Here is a 10129-nt window from a genome sequence, read left to right on the forward strand (position 1 = left end):
TTGTTTTCATTTTCTTCAGCTTCAGTTTGAATTTGCATATGATCAATTTATGGTCTGTTCCACAATCTGCCCTGGTTTTGTTTTTGCTGATGAGATGGAGCTTTTCCACTTTCTCTTTCCACAGATGTTTTCAGTTTGATTTATGTGTTTACCATCTGGTGAGGTCCATGTGTATAATCATCTCTTATTCTATCTAAAGGAGGATATTTGAAATGAATCAATCATAGGTTTTGTAGAACTCTATCTGTGCAATCTCCAACACAATTTCTATAACCAAAGCCATATTTTCCAGTACTGATCCTTCCTTTTTGTTTCCAACTTTTGCATTCCAATCACCCGTTATGACCAATGCACTTGACTGCATGTTTGATCAATTTCAGATTTAAGAAGTGGGTAGAAATCTTCTATTTCATCCTCACTGGCTTTAGTGGTTGGTGCATAAATTTGAATTATAGTGGCATTAATTGGGCTTCCCTGTAGGCATATGGATATTATCTTATCACAGACAGCATTGTACATCATGACTTATCTTGATTTTTTTCTTTTTGACAATTAATGCAATACCATTCCTCTTCAGTTTGTCATTCCTGACATAGTAAATCATGTGGTTGACAGATTCACAACGGCCAATATCAGTCCATTGCAGCTCACTAATGCCTAAAACACTGATGTTTGTGTATTCCATTTCATTTTTTACAATTTACAATATTCTTCAACTCATATGTAGTACATTCCACATTCTGATTATTAATGGATGTTTATAGGTGTTTCTTTTCATTTTGAATTGTGCTCCATCAGCAAATGAACGTTCCATGGGCTTTAGTTCCACAGGCTTTAGTCCTTTAGCCTCATCATGGTCAAGTCTACTTTGAGGCAGTAGCTCTTCCATAGTCACATTTTGAGTGCCTGCCAACATGAGGGGCTCATTTTCAGGCACTAGACCTAAGGAGCTCTGGTAGCGTAGTGGTTACGAATCGGGCTGCGAACCTTAAGGTCAGTGGTTCAAAACTACCAGCCGCTCTGCGAGAGAAAGATGAGGCTTTCTACTCCCGTAAGGATTTACACCCTTGGAAACCCTGTACAGGGTTGCTATGGGTCAGCTCCGACTCGAAGGCACTTAACAACAACAACAACAACAGACCTAAGAGTGTTTCTTTGCTATTGTAAGGTTTTCAGTAACTAAATATTCAGAAGTAGTTCATCTCTCCTTCCTCCTAGTCTGTTTTCATCTGGAAGCTCATCTGAAACTTGTCAACCATGGGTGACCCTACTGATATTTAAAATATCCGTGACATAGTTTCTAGGATCAAAGCAACTCACAAGCCACCACAGTACAACAAGCTGACAGCTGAGTGGTGGTTTATTCCTATAAATACCTTTGAACTTCTTACCATAGCCACCATTTTACCAGGATGCAGTAGTTGACTTGTAAACATTACAAATGTTGTTTGAATAGGACAAGGGAACACTGAATGGTTTAAAATTAGGAAAGGTGTGTGCCAGGGTTGTATTCTTTACCTATACTTATTCAATCTGTAAGGTGAACAAATAATCAGAAAAACTGGAGTATAAGAAGAAAAATGTGACATCTGGATTGAAGAAAGACTCATTAATAACCTGTGATATGCAGATGATACAACCTTGCTTGCTGAAAGTGAAAAGGACTTAAAATGCTGATAAAGATAAAATACCACAGCCTTCAGTATTGTTTGCATCTCAATTAAAAGAAAACAAAAATCCTCACCACTGGACCAATAAACACCATCCATATAAATGGAGAAAATATTGAAGATACTAAAGACTTCATTCTTCTCAAATCAATCATCCACACCCATGGCAGAAGCTGTGGAGAAATCAAATGAAATATTGCAATAGGTAAATTTGCTGCACAATACCTCTTTATGGTATTGAAGAATAAAGATATCAGTTTGAGAACTTAGGTGAAACTTACCCAAGCGATGATATTTTTAGTAACCTCATACATATGTGAATGTTGGACAGTGAATAAGGAAGAATTAGAACAATTGATACATTTGAGTTATGGTGTTGGAGAAGAATATTAAAAGTATCATGGAGGCGGTGGTGGTTATGTGTTGTGGAGTCTATCTGACTCATAGTAACCCCTTATTGGGTTTTTCCAGACTGTAAATCTTTATGGGACCAGAAAGCCTCTTCCTTCTCCCATGGAACTACTGACCTTGAGGTTCACAGCCCAACTCGTAACCACTGTGCTACCAGAGCTCCTTGGGCTACCAAAAACCCCACACTGATCTGTGTTAGAAGTACAGCCAGAATGTTACTTGGAAGCCAGATGATCAGACTTCCTCTCTCAACCTTTGGACATATTATCAGGAGGAAGTAATCCCTGGAGAAGGATATCATGTTTGGTAATGTGGAGAGTAAGATATAAAGAGGAAGACACCCAACTAGATGTATTGGCAAAGCGCCAGAAGCAACAGGCTCAAATGTAGCAAGGATTGTGAGATCGGCCCAGGACTGTGCATTGTTTCATTCTGTTGTGTATAGGGTCACTAAGAGTCATTATGAACTCAATGCCACCTAATAACAATAAAAATTTCACTTGGAGGGCAGGATAGGTGGCTCTGGCCTAACTTTCAAGATATTTAAAGTGGTATAAAACAGCATTTGCTGCTTTTTGCCATCATGTCAGCTATGAATCATGGTGACCCCATGTACAAGCAATCTTGTCCAACCCTACAACATCTTTATGATCATTAGCATGTGTAAGGTTATCATCGTGGACATTATGTGTCTTAAGTGCCTTCAACCTAGGAAACTTATCTTCTAGCTTTATATAGGACAGTATTCTATTGTGATACATACATATTCAATTGGTTAATTTTCTAATTTATTTCCAGGCCTTTCTTCTTCATCTATACTTTCTGCTGGAACCTGCCCATCATGGGTTACCTTGCTAACGTTTGAAATACCAGAGGCATAGCTTTAAGCATAATTTTGTTGTTGTTGCTAGGTACCATATAGTCGGTACTGATTCATAGTGACCCTATGCACAAAGAACAACACACTGCCTGATCCTAGGCAAACCTCACAATTGTTTCTACATTTGAGCCCATTGATGCTGCCACTGTGCCAATCCATCTCATTGGGTGCCTTCCTCTTTTCCTCTGACTCTCAAATACGATATTCAAATATGATACCAAATATGATATTCTTCTCCAGTTACTGGATCCTCCTGACAATATATCTGAAGAATGAAAGACAAAGTCTGGCCATCCTGGCTTCCAAGAAGCACTCTGACTGTACTTCTTCCAACAAAGATCTATTTGTTATTTTGGTAGTCCATGGTATTTATAATATTCTCCTCCAACACCATAACTCAAATGCACCCATTCTTCTATGGTACTCCTTACTCACTATCCAAGTTTCTCACACATATGAGGTTATTGAAGATACCATGCCTTGGGTGAGAAGCACCTTAGTCCTCAAACTGACATCTTTGCTTTTCAACACTTTAAAAAGGTCGTGTGCAGCAGATTTGCCAAAGCAAAACTTCATTTGATGTCATGATTGCTGCTTCCATGAGTGTTGCTTATCGATCCAAGCAAAATGACATATTTTACAACTTCAATATTTTTTCAATTTATGTGGATGCTATTTAATGGTCCATTGGTGAGGATTTTTGTTTCTTTTACATTGATGTGCAACCAATACTGAAGGCTGTGGTCTTTGATATTTTTCAATAAGTATTTTAAGTCCTCATCACATTCAGCAAGCAATGTGATGAGGACTTAAAATACTTATTGAAGAATAAGTTTTATCATCTGCATATCACAGGTTGTTAATGAGCCTTCCACCAATCCTGATGCCGCATTTTTCTTCATGTAATCCAGCTTCTCTGATCATTGGTTCTGTATACATATTGAATAAAAATGGAGAGAGAATTCAACCCTGACACACACTTTTCCTAATTTTAAACCATTCAATGTTCTCTTGTTCTGTTGGAACAATACCTCCAGGTCTATGCACAGTTCCTTATGAGCACTATTAAGTGTTCTAAAATACTCATGCTTCACAATGTTGTCCATAGCTTGTCATGATCCACATAATCAAAATCCTTTACATAGTCAATAAAGCACAAGTAAACATTTTTCTGATATTCTCTGCTTTCAGTCGAGATCCATTTGACATCATCAATGATACCCCTAGTTCCACATCCTCTTCTGAAACCTCTGAAAATTATCTGTCAATGTAGGTTGCAGCTGTTTCTGTATTACCTTCAATAAAACTTTACTGAATAGGATATCAATGATATTGTCTGATGATTTTCACATATGATTAGCATTATTGAAGCATGCTAACCACAGCTGCTCTTTGGAAACACTCTACAGGGTCGCTATGGGTCAGAAACAACTTGATGGCACTTAACAATAACAACAAAATCACCACAGTATAACATACTGATAGACAGTGGCAAAGCATTTAACCTAGGGTTAACTGTTCCCCAGGAGTAAGCTAAAGAGACTTCTGATGACTCTACCTAATGCTCATGAATTGTGAAGTTTTAATTTGACTGATGAGAACACACACTCTTACTAGCCTCATGTGAATGCTGGCTAGCTACTCCTAATCTTCTCAGACGTTCCTTACCTGATTAGGATAGTTTTTCATATGCATGCACTAATCAGTACTTAGTTGAATAACCAAGAAGTATTTTATGAAGATATTTAGGGTAGCCACTGTATTCTTATAACAGTGTAGAACCTATGTACATACCAGAATTAAACAAAAATAAAGAAAAAATTATTAAAGAAATATGAAAATTTAATTGGGCAATCAAGCAACTTAATTTCCACTGCTATTGGGTCAGTTCTGACTCATAGAGACCCTCTGTAGGATTTTAGTGTCTGTAAATCTTTACAGGAGCAGAAAACCTCCTCTATATACTGCAGAAAGGCTGCTAGGTATGAACTACTGACCTTGTGCCTAGCAATCAAGTGCTTATCCTATAGCACCAGTATGACTCTTTAAAGAGCTTTCTTTAAGTTGAGAAGTTAAAAATGACACCAAAGATACTTCAGAAGACAGAGTCAAAGTGATATTGCTAAATGTTGCCATAAGGAAATTGAATGTACATTGTTGAGTTTGGTATGTCTAAAAGTTTTAGACACACACACACATACACACACACTCTACATATGGGAGTGTACAAAGAAATAAAAAATCAATATTTATACAGAAAAATGCTTCCTTTCTCCCCACAAATATCAATTCCAATTTTATTTTTTAAAACAAATGCAAATTGCTTTACTGTCAATTAAATAAAGTTTTGTTTTTGTTGCTGTTAAGTGCCATAGAGTTGGTACTGACTCATAGAAGCCCTATGCACAACAGAACAAAACATTACCCGTTCCTTGGCCAATCTTTTAATCGTGTCTATGTTTGAGCTCATTGATGCTGCCACTGTGCCAGTCTATCTCATTGGGGGTCTTCCTCTTTATCTCCAACCCTCTACTTTACCACTCCTGATTATATGCCTGAACTATGAGAGATGAAGTTTAGCCATCCTGGCTTCCAAGGAGCACTCTGGCTGCACTTCTTCCATCACAGATCTGCTTGTTCTTTTGGCAGACCATGGTACTTTCAATATTCTCCTCTAACATTGTAACTCAAATGCAACAATTGTTCTATACAATTTTTCAAATTTTCACATTGCAAAAGTTTAATTTTTTTTTTTAATTTAGTAAGAATTCATAGAGAATCTTAGCAGGAACCACAAAGGCTTTCATAAATATTTTCATTTCTATAGAGTACAAAACGGTAACAACTGTATTTCTATCAACATATTCTATACCAGATTTCTATCAATATAGTCTATGTTAGACAAAACCTTTAAAGGAAATCACACTAGTAACATTAAGTATCTGGAAATAGATAGATGATTTCCACTGATGGACAGTTGAAATACACTGGAGAAGACAGAGAAAGAAATGGTATATCTGTATTTATTTTGACAAACCTATGACAGCATTATTCTGTTCCTTGATAGACAATCACAATCTTTGAAATATGTTTGGAGATTTCTTGCACTTTAACTTGTTTCTTTTCAAATTTCTTTCTGTCTTTGATCACAAACCAAGCCCAAAATAATGGAAAATGATGCCTATTGTTCCTTGTATCTCCTAACCAAGTATATTTTATTTTATTTTTCATTAGTGGATTTTCATGTGTTTTTTATTTGTATGAATAGAAGAATTGAACAGAAATGACATAGCCTTTTAATTATGTCTTTAATCTTATTATCTATTTATTATTTTTATTAGTGCCATTGAGTCACTTCTGTAGGGTTTTTGAGTTGGTTAATGTTTCTTTTTAGTCATGACTGGTGGGTTGAACAATGGGCCTTGTGATTGGCAGTCTAGTGCTTATCCTACAGAGCCACCATGCTCTTATCTATTTATTGTTATATTTTTGTGTGCCACGAGTAGGTTGCATATCATAGTGGCCCTGTGTAGGATTTCTGAGGAGAAGCTGGTGGGTTTGAGTAACTGACCTTGCAGTTAGTAGTCCAGTGTTTATCCTACCTTGCCACAACATGATACCATCTATTGATTAGTATTTATAATAATAATACTATTGTTCTAGTATTTTTAAATGCAATTATCCTATCTTGTTCTACTAAATTTCATTTCATTTTTATACTAATAAATAACTTTCCAAGAATAGCCATGCTATGTTTATGGTCCTATTATCACAATTTAAAATGAGTCAAAATTTCTGTGTGGCTATACTACTTCCATATATTTCCTGTTATGTTAGCAAAGTGCAAAATGCATTGTTTCCAGCAATTGTTTGCAACATAAAAGGAATTATGAATGCACATCTAATGAAATCCATACATTAGAATTCTTGCCAGTTCTTTTAGTGCCAGGGTACCAACTTTACTGTAATTTTTTATTCAGCAGAAAGAACATTACAAAACAGTTTCAGGGATATAATTCATGTATCCTAGCGGTATTAATTCAGGATGGGAAAGTAATTGCATTTCCTGTCTCAATATTAATATTTTGTGATTTGTGTTCATAACTAGTCAAGAGAAATCAGAATGTACTACTATGGAATCTGTAGACACATCTGGGTTCTAAAACTATTATGCCTATGAAAAGATAAAAGGCAAAGACTTCAGACAAAACAATATATGCATCTTTATGACTACAAAACCAATGCATTAATTATAGGTTGTCACTTTTTTTTTTAATTGCTAAAAATAAAAACTCTAAGATTCCACACTTCCTCCCCAAACTCTGCCACCTCAGCTTCTTCATTACAATATGGTTTATAATAAATCAGTTTAAGCTCCAAAAGAAAAGGTAACTGTCTATACATGATAAGAAAGACTTTTCATTACATATTTATGAAACATAGTATAATAAAGCTTTTATCAGTTTCTGGGCCAACCTGGTATTTTAAAGTCCCTGGTGGCATGATGGGTTATGAGTTGGGTTGTTAACTCCAACATCGGCAGTTCAAACCCACCAGCTGTTAAGCTGGAAAAAGAGGAGCCTTTCTGCTGCCATAAAGATTTACAGAATCCAAAACTGAGGGTGTGTTGTTAAGAGTAAGAATCCACTGGAGAGCAGTGGGTTTGGTTTGGGTTACCATCAGCTAAGAGTCCCAGAAATATACATGCTTATTTGATGTGGTGGATATTTGAGGAGCATCCTGTAACTCACTAACTGTATATTGTTGTTGTGAAGTGCCACCAAGTTAATTCTGACTCCTAGCAACCGTTGTTTTCAAGGATCAGATGGTGGGTTTGAATGATCAATCTTGTGGTTTGCAGCCCAGTGCTGATCCTACAGGCCACACCAGTATGCCTTTAAATAAGTAATTTAAGCGCTTTATGCCTATGTATCACACTTTAAATTACTAATTGTTGAAATGGGACATGGACCCCATATTAAAATATAATACATCTTTTCAGTCCATAATGGATAGGAAGTCTTAGCCCTATTGTAATAACTGAAGATCATCCAAGACCCCAGATATAGGAATTCCTAGTGAAGACCTTTAGTATAAAGGTCGGTATTTAAACTTACCAGCCACTCCTCGGAAACCCTATACTGAGTCGCTATGACTTGGATTCAACTCAACGTCACTTAAAAATAATTAAAAATAAAGCCTAATTATCCTCATCTCTTAATCTGAATATTATATTAAATATGCAGCTGAACCATCTATGTAGGATATTTAAAATCTGTATTTTTTTCTTCATTTGGTTACTTATCTGACAATTCACGTGAATAAAACCTATGTAAAATCATTTAATAATGTATAACTGTCTTAAATGCAATTGCTGGTACAGCACCATGGAACTCCTGAAAAGTATTATTTGTTTCTAAAAATGTTTTTGCTTTCACAAGAAAATGAAGACTATTGATTCCACCAGCCTACCAGAGCTCTTTTTTACATAAATACAGTCACTCAGAAAAGAATCCCTTTTCTTCATGTTTCCCTTTCTAATATGGTTGCTGTTTATCACCACCCAGGACAGATTAAATCCATACCATATATCTGTAAAACAATGTGAACAGATATATATTATTAGACATATTGGATATGATTAGACATGTTGTCATTATTATGACTTAAGACATGACCACCCCAAACAAATAAATGAGTACGAAGAGTAAAGATTTAAAAATCATTCCGGCTTTCAAGCCACCATTAAGCAAGGATTGGCACTCTTATTTTGATTGTAATGTGCAGGTTACTGTTGTTGTTGTCAGTAAGTACCATCGAGTGAGTTCCTACTCACAGCAACCCTGTATACCGTTTCTGAGGAGTGTTTGGTGAGTTTGAACCACTGACTTTGTGGTTCAAACTGATCTTGCAGTCTAGTGCATCAACCTGGTAGGTTTTGTGTCTTTGTCTTATTTTAAATGCCCGAATCATAATCACTCTGCAGCATTCAGCACCCTGTACAATTTAGGATTTAAATAATTAATGTTGTTAATAATGCTGATTACTGTATTGAACCATCTCTCAGTCCATATACTTAACTGAAAAATTAGAGCATGAAAATTCTATGAAGTTTAATACAAAAATAAAGATGAAACACAAATTGTGGAAGGCTTGACTTTGTCTACAATTTTCATGGTGCAATCATCTGCTCTATGAAACATACTTTAAGACATTCATGATAGAATATCTTTATGACAACCTATTAATCCATCACTGCTATCCATGTATTTTCTTTCTATTTTCCAAATCATTTCTGAGTTGTAATGAAAACAGCATTTCAACTTATTCTTACAGATTTCCAGAGGAAATCACAAGTTCGTCGGTATACACACACAAATGCACAGCACGATTTATGGAGGTAGAGTTGTTCTGTTAATTTTGTAGGTCTGAAGTAGAGTTAGTCTTACTTATCAATTCTCTGTCCATCATCTTTCACCATTCATTGGAGTTCTGGGCTGAGCATTGCATGGGCTACTTGTCATTTGGTCCAAGAAAGACACAAAAAATTGTATAATCCATTTTTTTTTCAACAGCAGAGACACAGATGGAGTTAAAGTTTGAACCATATTGTCTGTTTTAGGGTCATCCCTGAAACCATTAGCTTTCATAATGATGAGACTGGAGTCATTTATTTCCTCACAATTTTCTGATGTGGCAAAATCAGTACTACTTTGGGATCCTTATTTTTTTCTCTGGGAGGATGTGTTGTCCTTGAGATACATCACACATGACAGAATTCTTTTAGTACAAATTATTAAAAATTAAAGATAAAAGATATCATAAAAGATTAAAACAGTCATACATTTTTGTGGTGCTATAAAATGAGTAGTTGAGGGCTAACTGCAAAGTTGGTGGTTTAAACCCACTAGTCACCTCAGAAACCCTATATAGGATAACTATGAGTTAGAAACAATGCAATAGCAATAATAAAAACAACATTACATAAAGTTTATACTACTATTGGTTGTTAAAAGACTGGTTGAAGTGAAAAACACAAAGCAAAAAATAGCAAAAAAAACCCACAGTTATGTTTTTATTTTTATTATCATAACATCTAGTTGTCTCCCATACATATTGTTGTCAGGTGCCATCGAGTTGGAACCAACTCATAGCGACCCCATGCACA

This window comes from Chrysochloris asiatica, unplaced genomic scaffold, assembly GCF_000296735.1.
Source record: "Chrysochloris asiatica unplaced genomic scaffold, ChrAsi1.0 scaffold00216, whole genome shotgun sequence".
NCBI classification, from domain to species: Eukaryota; Metazoa; Chordata; class Mammalia; order Afrosoricida; family Chrysochloridae; genus Chrysochloris; species Chrysochloris asiatica.